Source organism: Orcinus orca, chromosome 9, assembly GCF_937001465.1.
Source record: "Orcinus orca chromosome 9, mOrcOrc1.1, whole genome shotgun sequence".
NCBI classification, from domain to species: Eukaryota; Metazoa; Chordata; class Mammalia; order Artiodactyla; family Delphinidae; genus Orcinus; species Orcinus orca.
Window position 1 is genome coordinate 51,773,256 of NC_064567.1, and position 19,191 is coordinate 51,792,446.

A 19,191-nucleotide genomic window follows, 5' to 3' on the forward strand; every position below is an offset into this window, starting at 1 on the left:
AATTAAAAATGATGATGTTATGTGACGATAATGAAAAGCATGAGATCTTTCACTGTTATTAATGAATCTGTAACTATCTTGCTGTTTAAATTCATTATGGTATTTGTTTATACGTACGTTTAACACAAAATTTTTGTGTAGAACACAAATCTGTGTTGAATAGGTCTTATCAATAATCATGTGCCCATATGTTTATACACGAGGCACACACATGTATGTACACAATGCATATGAATGCAGACACACATGTACATACATACATACATATGTATACATATATATTCATTTCTTAAGCCTCTAGTAATTTCTAAGAGTTCTTCTACACCCTGAGGTCTCAGGACAAACAAGGAAATAAGTACCCTAGTCTTAGGGAGTTTGCATTCTAGTCAGAAAAACAATGAACATGTAAACAAAGAATTTCAGAGTGATAGTGCCATTAATAGCAAGTGCCTGATATGGAGGTGAGGGTGCTATTTGAGCAGTGGTTGTCAGGGACAGGCCATCTCTGAGGAGATGAGTTTTGACTGAAGGGGCAGAGAGAACAGCAGGTGTCAAGGCCCTGAGGCAGGAACAAACAGTATATTTGAGACACAGGAAGATGGCTTAGGAGGTTGGAATGGAGCCAAGAGGTTATTAAATGAGGTTGGAAAGGTAAAAGGGCCCAAATCATGTAGAAAGTTAGAAGGATCCTCTTAGGCCACAGGAAAGACTTTGGATAACAGTCTAAGCAGAGGTAACTGGTATTTTCTGCACCATAAGTTGCGTTATTCATTCTTTTCTGCACTGACTTATGATCCTTTATTCATTGTATTTACTTATTGTGTATTTTAATGTCTTCTCAAAGCAATCTCTTGTAAAGTTCTATTCATTAGTTATTGGGCCTAGTACCACCATACTATTTATTGTAGCTATATAACTGTTTCAGTATCTAGCATGGAAAACTCTCGTTATTTTAGTTTCATTTTGCAAAATTTCTTAGATATTTTTGCCTTTTCTTAGGTGGAAATTTAGGGTAATTTTGTCACTTTCTTTTTGGAATTTTAATTGGACTGTCACTAAACCTATAATTTAATTTGAGAAAAGTCCACCTTTTATGGTACTAAGTCCTTCCATCAGTATCGTGGTTGTTGTTGGGTTTTTTTAATTTAAGCAACTTTTTTCTGTCTATCGATAAAATTTAGTACTTTGGTTTTTGTAGGTCCTGCACATTTTATGTAGAACATATTCATGGGAATTGTATTTTTTTTGTTGCTACTGTGGATATTGTTTCCATCATATTTTATAATTAATTATTGGTGTCATTCTTAATATTGCTAATGATTTTTCATTGTTTCTTTTGGGTTTTCTAGTTTGACAATAACATGACTGGAAAATCATGAGAGCTTTATTTTTCTTTTCAAGATGATACTTCTTATTACTATTGTGCACCTTAGTGCGTTTTCTAGAAGTTCCTGAACTCTATTATTTGATGATAATAGCATTTTTGTCTTGGTCCTTTTGGTAATAGGACAATCTCTAGAATTTATTGTTAAGTAGGATGTCGATTCTTGATTTTTGAGAGCTAGTCTTTATGTAGTTTATCTAGTTTAACTAGTCTTTAGCTAGTTAAACCAGCATCCTATATCTTGTTTAAATTTTCTCTTTTTTTGAAAGGAATGGGTATTAGATTTTATTGAATGCCTTTTTAATCAATACAAGTGAACATATGGATTTTCTTATTTGACTTATTGTGATTTAGTACAGTAATGTTTCCTGTTATTAGAAATTATTCTTGACTATAGGGGATAAACTCTATATTGTTACGTTAGATAACTCGTTGTTCTTGGCCTCTCTCCTTGTGATTATCAAATGGAATCACACCTCCTGTTTTTATCTAAATTACTATGGCACAAGTCCCAGCTGGCCTTACTTCTGTAAATTACCTCCATCTCCAAGTGTTTTTTTCCCTCAACTGTTTGTGAGGTTTGTTCTCTAGTCTTTTATCTTGCCACTGTATTCTTGCCTCCGGTAGATCCCCGGCATTGACCCTCATGACAGCTGCGCTGCTGGGCACAGCTGTCCTCCACCAGTGATGGCTGCTTATATCTGCCAGGAGTGGTCCCGCTAAGAACCCACAAGTCCAAACCCATCCACAAGCCTTCTTGAAGAGGTCATTGATACCACTGGGAGCACACAGACATATCCTCTGCTCAGAGCCAGGCAGAGAAAAGGGAAAGTCCTTACTTTTCCCGGTCCAAGGTACCTTACATTTTCTTTCAAGGTGAAAAGCAATGGGGACATCCACTCTCAGAAGGTGAAACTGAACCCCTGCTTTCAGGGTTATGATCTGACTTGACTCCCATGGCTTGACAATACCTTTCCCAAAGGATGGCTTATTTAACTTTAAACAATATCCCATGTGGGGTGCCTATAGCTCAGAGCACTGAATACATTTCCTTGTCACAGTTGTTCCTCCTGCATTAAGTGAAGAAAAGATCAGGATTGCACAGCCTTCCTACTTTAACTCGGGCCCCTAATTTCCTCTGCTCCAGTGCTTAGACAAGGACAGACAGTTTTTGGGAGTGGAGCAGTCTGACAAGCAACAGACCTGTAGTGGCTTAACTCTGCAATTAACACCTTGAGGTGAGTGTAATTGGTTTTCTCTACTGGTTCAAGCTTTCCCCACAGTTCAGACAACTCTGAGGGTTTTCTAGGGGGACCTGCCCCTCCAAAAAGGGAAGGTTGCCCAATCACAAATTCTAGTTTTCACTTTAGAATGCTGCAACTGACTTTAAGGAGTTTTATAGCTTAAAATTACAAGATCCAGTCTCTTTAGGTACCCCATTACTAGCTACTAAAATAATTTTGCTGTTACATTATTTAGAATTTTTGCATCAGCAATCATAAATGAGATTGGCATTAGTCTTTTTTTTTTCTTTTTTGGTATCAGAGTTAAAAAGCCGTAAAAAATGGTATTTTTCACTTACAAAAAATTCCCTGAAACATTATCTTGTGTGTATAGGACTCATACATATATATTTTAATGTTTAAAAGTCCTTATCTTTATCCTGACTGGTCCTGTAACACTTTTAATAGATAAGACATTGATAAGCTATTTTTTGATGGGTATTGATGTATTCATCTACTTCTTGTTAAGCCAACTTTGGGAAATTGCATTTTCCCAAAGAATTTTCCACATCATTGAGCACGGCTTACGGGATCTTAGTTCCCCAACCAGGGATTGAACCTGGGCCCCTGGCAGTGGAAGTGTGGAGTAGCCACTGGGAAGCCAGGGAATTCCCCACACATGCTTTCTAGAAAATAATTTCTAAAATTTCTTCTGTATCTATTATTATATCTTCTTTCCCAATGCTACTTTTATTTGTGCTTATCTTATCAAATATAACCCGATATGCACAAACTTTTAGAAACATTTATTGCATAAAATTAAAGACTTTTCATTAAAATTTTTTATTGAGGGACTTTGCTGGTGGCTCAGTGGTTAAGAATCTGCCTGCCAATGTAGGGGACACGGGTTCGAGCCCCGGTCTGGGAAGATCCCACATGCCGCGGAGCAGCTAAGCCCGTGCGCCGCAACTACTGAGCCTGCACTCTAGAGCCCATGAGCCACAACCACTGAAGCCCTCGTGTCACAGCTACTGAAGCCCACACGCCTACAGCCCGTGCTCTGCAAGGGAAGCCACCACAATGAGAAGGCTGCGCACCACAATGAAGAGTAGCTTGCGCTCGCCACAACTAGAGAAAGCCCGTGCACAGCAACGAAGACCCAACACAGCCAAAAATAAATAAATTTTTTTTTTAAAAAAAAAAGCTTAAAAAATTTTTGTTGAGGTATTTTTACTTGTCATAAAATTCATCCATTCCACGTTATACAATTTAATGATTTTTTAAAAGTTACTTTACTGAGTGGTGCAACCATTACCATAACATCAGTTTTATTTATTTATCTATTTATTTAAATTTTAATTTAATTTATTTTTTTATGGCTGCATTGGGTCTTTGTTGCTGTGTGTGGGCTTTCTCTAGTTGCAGCGAGCGCGAGCTATTCTTTATTGTGGTGCCCGGGCTTCTCGTTGCGGTGGCTTCTCTTGTCGTGGAGCATCGGCTATAGGTGAGCGGGCTTCAGTAGTTGTGGCTCGCGGGCTCTAGAGCGTAGGTTCAGTAGTTGTGGTGCATGGGCTTAGTTGCTCCGTGGCATGTGGGATCTTCCCAGACCACGGCTCTAACCCGTGTCCTCGGCATTGGCAGGTGGATTCTTAACCACTGTGCGTGCCACCAGGGAAGCCCTACCATAACATCAGTTTTAAAACACTTTTCATCTCTCCAAAAATATCCCTCATTTCCATTTAAACTTAATCCCCATTCCTATCTCTAGCCCCAGGCAATCACTAATTTACTTTTTTATAAATTTGCCTTTTCTGTACATTTCATATAAAGGGAATCATACAACATGTGTCTTTTTTCTTTTATTTGGCATGTTTTTGAAGTTCATCTCTGATGTAGATGTGTCAGTACTTCATTCTTTTTATTGTTGAGTGTTACTTCATTGTATAGATATACCACATTATATCTGTCCATTGTTGTTTCTAGTTTGGGGCTATTATGAATGATGCTGCTGTGAACATTCACATGTAAGTCTCTGTGTGGATGTAAGTTTTCATTTCTCTTAGGTAGATACCTAGAAGTGGAATTTTTGAGTCCTGTGGTAGGCTTCTGTTGAATTGTTTTGAGAAATGCTAAACTGTTTTCCAGAGTGGACTTTTGAGTTTTTAATGGTGCAGTTAACAGCTGTTTCTCTGTAAGCTCTATTTCATGGGCGGGGTGGTGTCAAGTATAAACAGTTGCTAAGCTTTCAGGTTTTCCATTCCATGTCCGTGGTGAATCTGGAAAGAGTTTCATACTTCTCGTGATTATGATCTTAAGCTCTTTGGTTCATAATAAAGCTCTACCTTTGAAATATATCTTGAACTTTTGACACTTTTTGAAGGGTAGGATTCCACTATTGGTAGAATACCCTAAGGAACTTTAAGTAGACCTCACAACTCTTATGCCTTAGCTAAAGCATATTTCATTTCCTCTTGTTTATTCTGAGTTGAAAAGTGGTAGTTTTAATCTAGGAATCCTAAAACTAGACTTTACAACTTCCTCTCACAGGCAGAAAGTCTCCTGAGCTTAGCCCAGGGTAGCCTCGGTTGTTAGTGGGACAGCTGCGAAGCCCAGAGTAAGGGGGAACTGGGTTGGAAGTCACTGGAAGGGCCATTGGGTATGTCTGACAAAGAGCCAGAAAGTGACCCAAGGCAGAGAGCCAATCCTAAAGCTAAGACATGAAGTTGTTTTGGAAGGGGCATCTGGAAGGAATCCTAGAGGCAATCGGACCCTAGGGGCTGGAGCCTTTTATAGGGTTTAGAAGGCCAAGCTCATGGGTGAGGAGGAAGCTACTGCAAGGCTCAGGTCAGCCCTTTTATAAGGAGAGATCGGAGCTGAGTAGTGGAGTCAGCTCCCTGTGCATCTTCTTATTAAACTGGTCTATTTAAGCTTTCTGCTTTCTGGCTGGCTTTTTAAAGTACAGCCTTAGTGCAAACACATTGTCTTTAAAATATGATCTTGAGATGTTTTTAGCATTATCTGCTCTTTTAATAGGGGAATCTGGAGATTTCAGCATACTTGTAAGCACATTATTTAAATTGTAAATAAAATAATTACAGAATTATTCAATATAACCAAGACTATTTATGGTGTTAGTTCTTCAAGGAAAATACCATGTAAATACTATTTTTATAGTTAAAATGATTAATGTATATTTTTGTATTACAGATTTATTAGATGAGCTGAAAATGTAATTTGCTAGATATAGTAAATAGTCTTAATGTACAACAGTGAAACGTGTAATGTTTTTGCATAATTGCATAGAAACTCTTTTGTGCTTTTATAGTGATTAGGAGACATGTTGGAGATTAAATTATCAGCTCACTGCTGTTTTTCTCCCAGGTGCCAAATTACTGAACTCTGTTAAATTATCTAGCAGTGATAGTGGTATAGCCCAACCACAGGGAACTGTGACAGCAGGTACAGCAAATAGGATTCCCTAGATTTATTTAATATAATTTAAGTTTATGATACGATTGTTAAAATATTGGGTGAACAAAATCTTTGCAGTTTGAGTAACGGGACACCTGTTCTGTAATAGCGATATTTGTTTTATAGTAAAGAGTATGTAGAGTGAGGTGTAAGGTACATGCTTACCCAGGTGACACCATCTGCATAGAGCCTGCTTGTTGCTCTTTGTCTCTGAAATATTTTCTCACACATACAAAAGACATGTAAGAATCTGTTATCACACCCTGTGAAAATACCTGTTGGCATACGTTCTCAGCCAGTGAGATCTGATGTGTCAGGTTGTACTGTATACTCTTGTCCCGTGAGTGTTAACCTTAACTATTCTCAGGCAGAGGGTAATATCTATTGTGTGTCCAGAGGACCAGTACAGACTGGGTACAACCTTTTATAAAGTCCATATTTATACCATTATATAGTTTTACCCCTTATATATGGATCCCTAAACACAAAGGTACATCTCTCTTTTAAAAAATTTGAACATAGGGTGGTAGACTTGTGCATTTTTATTTATGAAATGTTTACATTCGATCACAGTCATTAGTCTTTGTGATGCTCAAATTATCCCAAAGTTGGCTAGTGGGAACGCTTTCATTTTGGTTCCTATGTCCTTTTGACATGAACCGATTAATGTTTAAGTGCTTCTTTGCCTTCTGGGCCAACAAGAAAGACTTCTTGGGGCTTCCCTGGTGGCGCAGTGGTTGAGGGTCCGCCTGCCGATGCAGGGGACACGGGTTCGTGTCCCGGTCCGGGAAGATCCCACATGCCACGGAGCGGCTGGGCCCGTGAGCCATGGCCGCTGAGCCTGCGCATCTGGAGCCTGTGCTCCGCAACGGGAGAGGCCACAGCAGTGAGGGGCCCGCGTACCGCAAAAAAGAAAGAAAGACTTCTTGCCTTCTGGGACAACCAGGTTCACTTTTTAATTTAGAACTGATTTCTATTTGTTAATAGACTGATCCTTATCTTCATTTTGCTAATTCAATTGTATATCATCATCACCTTATTACATAAAAAAGCCAAGGACTGACAGCTATCACTTATTCTTATTTTTAATCAAATATTGAACCAACACATGAATCAGTAACAAAAGCATTCCAGTTACTTGTCTTTCGGGAGGATTGCCTTACACATAATAATTAAATTAGGTGAAATACAGGATCTCAGATATATCTGCTTTAACAATATTATAATAGTTAGCCATAAGTAGGGTTTGAGGTGATAATCAGGATTTTAAAACAACATTAGAATTCTAAGGGAATAAGTTCTTAATATCCTTAAGGTTGAAACAATCAATTAAAAAAGAGCTACATTTGTTTCCCTACCTACCAGTGAAATTCTTCATGTCTTTTTCTCTTCTAACCAAAAGAGATTTGATTAGAAATCTGTAAACCCTAATCAGATTCAACTCAGATCAGAGAAATGATCTTGGTGTTCAGGTTACTCTTGACTGTGTGGAGGAAACGAATACCTATCCAGTGATCTATAGTGCAAGATGATCAAAGCTGATTCTAGTGGTATCAATCCAGGGAGGGAATGAATGATCTTGCCCATTAAAGGGCTTTTGATAAAACTTCACAGAAAAATTGATATTTTATTCTGAATATTAAGCGGTGTAAGACTTTACTAGGACATGGTTTATCTAAAGCAGAGAAAAGAGAACAATGATGTGGTCATGTGAAAGTGCCTTGGGGCAGAGTTGTATAAAGTTCAGGCAGCTGGGGAACTAGGAGATTAAGCTATTGTATTAGGTTGGGGGCCTGACAGGTATGTCTAAGTGAGTTCTTGATTGCCATACTATCTGGACTTTATCTGGTTGGCAATGGAGGACTGTCAAAGTTTTTAAGCGATTAAGTTGTAAATTCAGAAAGATAACTTTGATAGTAGTATGGAAATCTGATTAATCGTGAAAACAAAAACCTGGTGTGCTTTGAGCTACATATTAAGAAGCTTCTTTTATTAGTGGCTTTGATTCTCAAAAATAATTCCTGAATCCCATAGGCAGTATAACTTTTTAGGTTTACTGTAGGCGGTGATTTTATTCATATTATGAAATTGTTTACCTATAGCACATTTTGATAATGAATTAGTTGGGATTTTTTGGGTTAAAAATGATGGAAAAGTCTGACTCAAAGAATCTTACATAATAGGAGATTCTTATCTCACACAACTGTTAGTCCAGAGGTTGGGCAGCCCCAGGCGTGGCTCCAGCTCTGCTGCTTTGCCACTCTCATGGCCAGAGGAGACAAAAAGACCTCCTCCCCTCTGTCTCACTCTGGGGATCCAGGAAAAGCTTTTTTACTGAAACTTCCAAAGTCTTGTTGGCCAGAATTGAGTCAAACCGCTGTTAAACCACTCCTTGGCAAAAGGAAAGTTGTCTCTGTGATGAGTTGATAATAATCAGGGTTACCCTGGAGATGGGTGAGTTCATCTTTCTCCTGTCATATGGGAGAAGGGAGGATCTCTGACCCATTCAGGGTTCTTCTCTTAGCTAGTGGCATATGGAGTGGATATTGAGCGGTAGCCAACAGAGTCTGCCAAAGAGAACATTGGGTAAAGGTGACCTTCAAAGAATAGATTGGAGTGCTATTGCAATACTGAGGCTGAGTTCATTCCACAGACTTGCTGACATGAGAACTCTCTGATCTGCCAAATGCACATCCCTTTATCCTTGATCCGAGAGGGACTGCCTTAACCAAAAATAACGAGTCATGTGACAATAAAACCTGGGAATTCCTACTGAATTTTATTCTTTGGCTTTTGTAATCCCATGTACATCTTCTTCTTATTCATATCCACTGAAACCCTGTAATAAATTGCTTTAACTTTTTTTCATTTTAGTAACTTCTGCTGTAAGTAGGTGAGTGATCAGATTAGATGTATCAAATGTCAGGTTTCCTCAGGAAAGCTCTACGAATGCTGTGAAATTCAGCCTTGCGGCTGCCTGACTCTGAACCCCACCAGAGCCCATCACTTCCCTCTGTAGGAAAGTCAGTATGCCTTAGGCCTTTCCAGCCCTTGCTTTACCCTTTCCATTACCTCACCCATCAAGTACACTCTGTCTTGTCCCCTGCTGGGTATCACCCAGCTACCTTGGTCCTGTTAAGAACCTGTTCTCTGATAAATTATTCCATGATGATGTGTTGTTGCCTGGTTCGAGTCCCCTTCTTAGCCCATGTATGTGACTTTTCAGCCTCTTTGGAGTGACTCCAAGGATTGACTCTAAAATGTGGTATTTCAGGCCACCTAGGACTACACAGAAGGATTTTAAGCACTTTGATGTCTCTTAATTTTCACTGCACAAAAAGCATGGTATGCATAGAAGTTGCCCTATTCAAAGGATGATTTGAGCCCATGAACCCAGATTTACACTAGAGAGATTCTGAGAGAATCTGAGAGATTCTGAGAGATTCTGAGAGATTCTGAACACTTAAGCAATAATCATTTAGAGAAAAAACAAAATCAAACCATCTTAATAATGAAAGCTTCTAAGTTTTCTGATATAAATAACATACTTAAAAAAAACCCTCTCCTCTTTTTACAAAAATTATTTTGAGGGCTTCCCTGGTGATGCAGTGGTTGAGAGTCCACCTGCCGATGCAGGGGACACGGGTTCGTGCCCCGGTCCGGGAAGATCCCACATGCCGCGGAGTGGCTAGGCCCGTGAGCCATGGCCGCTGAGCCTGCGTGTCCGGAGCCTGTGCTCCGCAACGGGAGAGGCCACAACAGTGAGAGGCCCACATACCACAAAATATATATATATATATTTTGAGTAGTTTTGTATTAATTCAAGTCAATTCCACAATGAAAATGATTGATTGTCATTCTTCAGCCAAACTTCATTGCAGAGATCAGGTACCCTGCTGTCGCTTGTGTAATTCTTTCCCCCAGTACTTTCTGCCTCTCTGGATCTAATTTTGATGCGGATGTAATCCATATCTCTTTTTTAAAAATATTTTTTTCTCACTCTGGTCCCACCCCAATTCCTCTTCTAAAGCTTGTGGCTCAGATTGTAACAGACAACAAAGCTTAATAGAGGTCACAGAAAATCCCATTTCTCACTTTGCTATGTACCTTGCATTTAAAGTGCATAATCACATAAACTTCCTAATTAAAGTTTATCATGCGAATAAATATTCTTCAAAGTCAAAGTGGTGAAATGGCTTTGAAACAGCCCTCTGGTAGTGGTTTTTTAAAGGTCTTTTATTTAACTAGTAACACATGGCCATGGATATGAATACCAGAGGATTTTAGAGAAATAGCAGATGTGGATTTACTCCTCCCTCTGCAAAATTGATCTTGGAAATTCCAGTGCCTGGATGGAGATGCTTAGGGTTTTCCCTGAAGTACACTGCTGATTGCTACTGGGCAATGTCCAGAAGGGCACTCCTTTTGATTCCAAAAGGACTCTTCTCACAGGCCATGAACTAGCCTGCAAGCCCACCCTCAGGGACATCTTACCTTTTTCATCTTTCCCAGTCATGCAAATTCATGCAAAATTTCTACATTAATGTCTTCCTCATTAACAGTTTTCCTAGCCCAGTGATCTCAACTCTGGCTTCATATTACAGTTACTTGGGGAATTGTAAAAACTACCAATGCCTGGGTCCTATTCTAGACCAGCTAGTGGTTTCCCAGTTTCGTCCCTGGACCAACAGCATAGCAGCATCCACATCATCTGGGAACTTGTTAGAGAGGAGCATTCAAGATCCTCACACAGACTTACTGAATCAGAACTTCTGGTGGAGTAGGACTCAGGAAACAGTGTTTTAACAAAAGCCCTCTGAGTGATTTTGATGTGTGTTCAGATTTGAGAACCACTGATCTAGTCTATTTTCCCTCTGACACTCACCTCCTGCTATCAGTTTTATTTCTCATGATCTTGATATAGTCCAGACCCCAACCCTGTATCTGTGTGCCACCCATCTCCTTATGTATATTTCAATAGGAACTTTCTGTTGTTATTGTTCAAGGTTCAATAATTTAACTGTTCTCACTCATATCATAATAAACATAGCGTCTTGTGGATAAATCCTGTTGAAACCTATGAAGATTTCTTGCTGTTGCTGTTGATTGATTTTTATTTTTATTTCTTTGGCGGTACGCGGGCCTCTCACTGTAGTGGCCTCTCCCGTTGCGGGGCACAGGCTCCGGACGCGCAGGCTCAGCGACCATGGCTCACGGGCCTAGCCGCTCCACGCCATGTGGGATCTTCCCGGACCGGGGCACGAACCCGTGTCCCCTGCATCGGCAGGCGGACTCTCAACCACTGTGCCACCAGGGAAGCCCGTGTTGATTGATTTTTTAAAAAAATATGCTTGGTTATTCCAAATTAGGTGGAAGAAGACTTCCTGCTGGGCCTTGTATAGCTTGCTTTGACCTGAGGTGTTGTATCCTTGAGCTGGAAGATTGTGAATTGATTCCCATGGTGAACTCAGCCAGGCACCATGAGTTTATTTTGCACGTCCCTATTATTAATAAGGACACAGCCGTGACACAAGGTAATCTGGGATTTTCGATCCAGTTGTAGGCATGGCTTTGCAGAATTTCACACTGTGATAGGAGGAAAGGCAGCAGATTATGCTGGTTGGTTGGTTAGTGTACTGCGCTTCCTAGAGGAAATATTATTAGGACTTGAGGGGTCAGTGCGAAAGTTTGTGTAGAGAAAGATTTAGCCTGTAGATGCCAGGGGAGCAGGTACTTTGTACTTACTGTGCCAGCTGTAGGTGTGTGATTAAATGGTGCCTGTGCCAACAGAGAGGCAATGTAGCCAGGTGGTTAGCAGCAAAGCCTTTGCAGCTGGACTGCGTGGGTCTAGAAACTGTTCTGCTTCCTAGCTGTGTGACCTCGGGCAAGTCAGTTAGCTGCTCGGTACCTGGACTTCTCCACCTGTAACATAGGAAAGGTAGCAGTACTTTTCTCATGGGGTACTCGACAGGTTCAATGGGCGAATGTATATGAAGAATCCAGAACAGTGCCTGGCTGTCGAGGTGTTCAGTAAGTATTGGCTATTATTAGCTAACAGAGGCACTGTCCTTTAAAGAGCTACTCTGAGGCCAGCTGTCTTGAAGGGACTGGCTAACATTGAAAGCTTTACAACTAAAAGGGACTTAGGTATTGAGATTATCATTGGAGTGTTTTTCTTTTTTAAATGCATATAGAACAAGGTTTTATTGAAAGTTTCAAAGCCTAGTTAGTATTTATTAACTTGGTAAGCTCACTGAACATATTTAAATCACAGAAGTCAATAGTTCTGAATCCCTTCTGTGCAATTCTGAAACCCCAGAAGCTCTGAAAACGGAAAGGTTTTGCACATTTCCAGCAACTCATTTGGACTTAAAAATCTCACTCGAACACACACATATTAGTTTTGTATTGCTGCCATGACAAATTACCCTACATTTAGCAGCTTAAAACAACAAAATTGGGCTTCCCTGGTGGCGCAGTGGTTGAGAGTCCGCCTGCCGATGCAGGGGATGCGGGTTCGTGCCCCGGTGCGGAAGATCCCACATGCCGCGGAGCGGCTAGGCCCGTGAGCCATGGCCGCTGAGCCTGCGCGTCCGGAGCCTGTGCTCCACAACGGGAGAGGCCACAACAGTGAGAGGCCCACGTACGGGGAAAAAAAAAAAAAAAAAAAAAAAAACAAAATTGATTATCTCACAGTTTCCAAAAGTCAGAAGTCCGGCTCAGCTGGATCCCCTGCTTAGAGTCTCACAGGCCTCTGTCAAGGTGTCATCCAGGCTCTGCTCCTTCCTGGAGGCTTTGGGGAAGAATCTACTTCAGGCATTTTTAGATTGTTGGCAAAATTCAGTTCCTTGAGATTATAGGATTGAGGTCCCCACTTCCTTGCTGGCTTTTGGCCATGGACTCTTCTTCTAGGGGCTGTCCACATTCCTTGGGCAGTGCCCCCCTTCCTACACCTTCCAAGGCAACAATGGCCGGTCCAGTCTCTCTCTCTGTCCTCCCTTTCTGCTTCAGCCTTGCTTTGCCATTCTCTTCCACCATCCCCCTTCGACTGACTTCTCAGCCTTCCTCTTCTTCTTTTATTTAAGGGCTCTTGTGATTACATTGAGCCACCTGGATAATCTAGGACAATCTAGGGTATCTCCGTATTTTAAGGTCAGCTGATAAGTAACTTTAATTCCATCTGCAAAGTCTCTTCATGTAGTACCTAGATTAGTAGCATTGACCCTTGAACAACAAGGGATTGAACTGGGCGGGTCCACTTAAGGCGGATTCTTTTCCAATAAATATGCAGTCTGCCCTTTATATTTATGGTTTCCCGTCTGCGGAACCAACCACCACGAATTGAAATTTCCATCCACAGTTGGTCGAACCTGAGGATGTGAAACCTGTGAATATGGACGGCCAGCTGTATTCATTGTACTATGACTTTTATGTAAGGGACCTGAGCATCTGTAGGTCTTAGTACTCGTGGGGGCTTCTGAAACCAATCCCCCGTGGATACCAAGGGATGACTGTATTCGACTGCCTAATCAGAGAATGGGAATCCTAGGGGGACGTCTTGAAAACTGTGCCTATCTCAATGCAGAAAACTATTTAATAGTCTTTAGCCCACTTTGTGTGACTCTCATTTGGTACAGGAATCCCAAGCATACCTCAGAGATATTGTGGGTTTTGCTCTGGACCACTGCAGTAGAGCGAATATCAAAATAAAGCAAGTCATACAAATTGTTTGGTTTCCCAGTGCCTGTAAAAGTTATATTTAACTATACTGTAGTCTGTTAAGTGTGTAATAGCATTATGTATAAAAAACAATGTATATATCTTAATTTAAAAATAATGCTGCTGGAAAAATGGTACCAATAGACTTGCTTGACACAGGGTTGCCACAAGCATTCAATTTGTAAAATACAGTATCTGGGAAGCACAATAAAATGAGGTATGCCTGTATCAATATGTTAGATAAAGGGTGTTGTCTTTGATCCTTTCATCTTGCTGGGAGCATTATGTAATATAGGATATATGCACATTGTTACCTTTCTAAAATTAAAACATTTCTAAACTCCAAAACACGTCTGGCCTCAAGGGTTGTTGAAGGGATTGTGTTGTAAAAAGTTACAGGTAAAAGATATTTTTTAAAGCATTTATATTTATATTTTAAACTACTGTGAAATGGTACCTGTGTAACACTAACTTCTTGAGAAAACAGATATTAATGTGTTCTCCAGATTCATACTTAGAGAACTAGAAGGGACTTTCAGACAGACTCATTATTTTGAAGATTCAGAAGGGGACATCAGTATTGTAGATAAGAAGGGAAAGTTTGGAAGAAAATAACATGTAATAAACACTATGCTATTGGTTTTATGTACATTCACACAAAGTCTTTGTGTGTGTGTGTGTGTGTGTGTGAGAGAGAGAGATTTAATGTTTACTACCTGTGTGTGTTGTTAGTTTTTCATTTTACACGTGCTGGAGTTAAGAATCAGGGAAAGTGAGTAACTTGCTCAGGGTCACATGGCTGGTAGGTGTGGAACTGGAATTTGAACTTAGTTCTGACTTCAAAGTCTCCATTCGTCAAAGAAGCTCCTATTTGGAAGCTGATCTGGGATTTAAACTCTAGCCTCCTGCTTCACCCTGTTAAGGTAATTGTTTTTAATATATAACTATTGATTTACAAGTGCTTTTTGAAATATTTAAAACGTTTTAAAACTTCTTACAGGGGCAATTTAATGATGCTTGGTTTGTTACCAGAATTAATTTGTATTTAGGATTATCAGTTATGTGGGATTACAAATTTCCTTTTTGTTAGGATTTTTTTTTATCAGTTAAACCTTGAAATTAGAGTTGCAATTGAATATTTTATTCCTGGATGAATTCTCTGTTAAAAATGATTTGCTGTAAATTGCCATCTCTTAAAATGAGACAGTTTACCAATTTAGCAGCCATTATTAAACGCTGGAAACATTATTAAATGTTCCAGTACTGGAACATTTCTGTACATTCATTGTTGTTAAGTAATCCCTTATTGTTCCTTGGATATCTAGTTTGTTATTCCTTTGATGTAAAGTATTCTCTTTTGAAAAGTAAACAGCTCCCCTGCTGATTTCTGTTTCATTTCCTCCTTGCTGTTTTGGTCTCTGTTTTCTCTATATAGTAAAGTGTTGACGGAAAGCAACTGTACAGAGAGATAAAAATATGCATCAGTTAGAACAGCAAATCACAGTGTAGTTTTCAAGAAAAGTATTTTAGCTAAGATACGAGAAACACAGCTGTAATAAGTATCTGAATAGGAATTTCTTCCGAATTGTTACTAAAATAATCTTATTGTTTTTCATTTTATAATTGTCACAGGATTAAAAAAGCTGGAATAGGCATGCATATTCAGGATTGTGCGCTGTTTTGAAAAATAAATGTGAAATGAAGACTAAAGATTTTTCTGGTGTCTTCATTGTGTTCCTGTTATTTTGTTTTCATATCCACAAAGAAAATATTCTAACTTAGCATGATTTATTATGATAAAATATTTTAAATCTTGGCTGTTAGGGAACAACTTTATGATTCAAAAAATAAATTTCATTTTACATAACATGGATTCCTTAACAAAAATAACTTTACAAATGAAGCTTTGTGATAGGTGCCTATACTGAATATGATTATTTGAATATTTGTCCATTTAGACTAAAGGTTAGGAAAATTCGTATTTCTTTCAGTAAGAATAAATACAATTTTAATTAACTGTGATATGTTGGGAAGGTAAGAAATGGAATAGTTAACAAGAGACAACTAGGTTTTGTTTTTATCCTGGTCTTAAGGAAGGTTGCTCTCCATTTCTTTTGTTTGTTGTTTATAATTTGCTTTAGCTTTATAGACAAAATGCAGGTCAAGCACTAAGATTATATTATTTTGGAATTGCTTCTATCTTTTTTGGGCTCAGACAAATTGAGATTGGTTATATTTTATGCGATATCATCCAAGGAAGGCAATTTTTACTCTGGTACCTGCTTATCTTTCAGTGACAAGGTATAGAAACATATGCAGAAAAATAATATATAAGCTTTGGGCCAAGATGGCATGACAGACAGCAGAAACTCAAAGATTAAGATATTTAGGAATAAATAATTCCATCTTCTTTAGAGATCTATTATATCATTGTCTCTTTAGAGAGAGGACCGAGGCTCTCTGTTTTCCTGGTTTTATAGTCTTGTGTTTATACCTGGGGAGTCTGCTGCTCACTCCAAATCCTGAGGAGATATCATTTTGAGCTTTAACGCTGGAATTGATGTGTGGCACACCATGTACTTTCACTTAATAACTTTGTATTTTCAAGGTCCAGCTTATAGTATAGAAAACAGTGATCATTTCCCCTTTGTTTCCCATGGTGCCTAACAATGTCTGTGATTCTCTTAATTACCAACATGTTAGTATTACAGGATCTAGCACTTGGAGAGAGAGCAAGCAGGGTGAGACAGGTGAGAGCAAGCACACTGGAAGTTTCTATAAGAAAAATTATGACAGAGCAGGGACTCAGAAGACCCAGGTTTGAGTTGTAGCTCTGTAACTTACTAGTGATGCAACCGTGGCCATGCTGTATCATCTCTGTGGAGATCAGGTTCCTTGGCTTTAAAATGGTAAGTGTTCTTACTGTACTTGACCTGGCAGAGTTGTTGTGAAAGGCAAATGTTTGTAAACTTTGCTGTGTAGTCAAATGTGATGTGTATCAGTTGGGAACCTTTCATTTGCAAGTGACAAAACTTTAACTCATCTGTAAAGGAAAATGAGATTTATTGGCTTATGCAACTGAATCCAGGGGCAGGCCTGGTTTTCAAGTCTTGGGACCCTGTCACTCTCCACTCTCCACAGAGGAGCTCTGCTCCTCTCCGTCTTCAGTTTCCAACTCAATGTATACCTCTGGCCACAAGCCCTGATGTGCCTCAAGTTTAGTCCAGTAGGGAGGACTGCCTGCCTCTGTCCCAGTGAGTCTCATTGTCTTCCAGCGGCTTTGATTGACTCACATGCCCATCCCTAAACCAGGTACCAAAACCAGGAAATAGGATGTAGCCATTGCCTGAGGTTAGTCTGGACCTACCCCTGGAGCTGGGGATCCTTCCCAAACCACAGGAACTGAATGTGGGGGTAGGTGTGATTCCCCGAAGGACTTTACCAATGTCAGGGAATTCTGTCACAAGAACAACTTTCTGCTGAACAAGATACTGTTGTTTTCTTCTCTGTGAAGAGAATATTTAATGGCTTAAAAGAAAAGCTAAATAGTTCATGTGCATTTATGAAAGCCAAGAAAGGACACAATTTCGAAGGGAAATTTTATTTGATAAACCAGAGAGGAAAAAGACCAGACATGATTGAGGACAGATAAAGTCAATGAGCTGGGTGAGGCAGGACCCTCTCCTTTAGGCAGCTTGGAAGAGGTGAATCATCATACCTAGAGAAACTGACCTCCACCCTAGTAGATGACCATTTTTTGAGACCATTTCCACTTCCTTCTTGATCCTAACCCAAGAAACAATTCATTTTTAGGGAGGTTGAGCTCAGTCCAAAGGAGTAGGATTAGGAAAACTTCACCCTTGGCTGAAATAAGAGGAGGATGTAATTTGTGAAGTGTTGGAAGCTTTAGTTAGAACTAGTAATTCTTTGTGAGAAAAGCACACGTTATTGCCAGCAAAGTAGCTACACGGATTGCAAAATTGATTCTGATTTTCAGTGACTAAGTGGGGTCAGAATGAAAAAGAGTTGTAGCAGGAAATTATGAAAACGAATAAAATTTTCTTTGGGAAAGGCAAACAGCTGCAGGAGGCATGCTGTTGCTGTCCCTGTGGAAAACAAGGAGTCTTAGGAGATCTGGAAGAAACAAATTTAAAGGAGCAGTAGGGAGGCAGAAAATTAAACAACTATAACTCAAGAAAGAAACTGACCATTTAAAGTGGTCTTCTTTGTGGATTTCCCTGGTGGTCAGTGGCTAAGGCTCCACGTTCCCAATGCGGGGGGCCGGGGTTTGATCCCTGGTCAGGGAACTAGATCCCACATGCCGCAACTAAGAGTTCACATGCCACAACTAAAAGATCCCGCATGCCGCAACTAAGACCTGGTGCAGCCAAATAAACAAACAAACAAATATTTAAAAAATAAATAAAGTGGCCTTCTTTGTTCCAGAAACTTATGTATATACACCATCTCATTTAAACCTCATGATCATTTTCTTTTACAGATGGGGAAACTCAAGCTTAGGGAAGTTAAATAACTTGCTCAGTTATTACAACTATGAATTATTACATTTACAGCTGCTCAAGGTTAGACATGTGGCTTTACCTGGGAATCAAGTGGATCTGTGGTGCTACCGCTGTAGCTCAAATATTCTATGCAGCTTCCAAAGGATTAGAATGAACTTCATTCATTTGGATTTTCCTTCAAATTAGATGTATCCTGAAAATCATTCTTTGAATTTTTCCAAGACAGAGTTGTAGGCCAGAATTAAATAAGATATTGTAAAATATTTGACTATTTTAAATTTGGGAAACAAATAGAAGACAGATTATCGTGTCCAAAAGCAGAGGAATCTTGTTCAAGGTAGAGAAATCTTGTTCAAAGTAGGGAAATCTTGTTCTTTAAGAAAAGGAGACTCTTTGAGTCAAAAGACAAGTATTTTCAGAAACTTTGAAAAAAATCTTATCACTGTTTAAGGGCAACTGATATTTCTGGAGATGATTTTCAGTGTTCCTAAAGAAAAGTTTCAATGGTCAGAGAAATTTGGGAAATTCTCTGCACTGTATCTGCCTCTTGGATTTGTATACAGATGAGCGTGTGGTGCCTGGGGAATGACCTTGATCTACCTGAGAGTCTCAAATGAGCACTCAGCAATGTACAGGATTGTTTTTGGTTGCTTACATCTATCTGGTAGACAGGCAGACACAAGGCCTGAGACACAATAGTTAGGAGGGTCTGGGAAGAAAATATAAGAAAGACTTGAAAACCTAAATGAATCTTACACCATTTAAGCAGCACTGCAGCAGCTGGGGCTTTCTTGGAGATTTGAGGGCCTGGGAAGCTGATTTTTCTTCCTAGGACATATAAAGTCAATGAGCTGGGTGAGGCAGGAGAAGC

General features: G+C 39.6%; 1 protein-coding gene across 19 annotated transcripts in view; it reads left to right on the forward strand.

Annotated features, from left to right (window-relative positions):
• Positions 1-19,191, forward strand: part of ADAM22 (ADAM metallopeptidase domain 22) — a 246,631-nt gene that overhangs the window by 51,049 nt on the left and 176,391 nt on the right. Inside the window, exon 1 of one of the 19 annotated variants that reach the window (XM_049714752.1) lies at positions 14,628-14,720. The exons of the other annotated variants lie outside the window; for them this stretch is intronic. The gene's annotated coding sequence lies outside the window, so the exon portion shown is untranslated. Of the gene's footprint in view, positions 1-14,627; positions 14,721-19,191 lie in introns of those variants that run through there. 19 annotated transcript variants of the gene reach the window in all.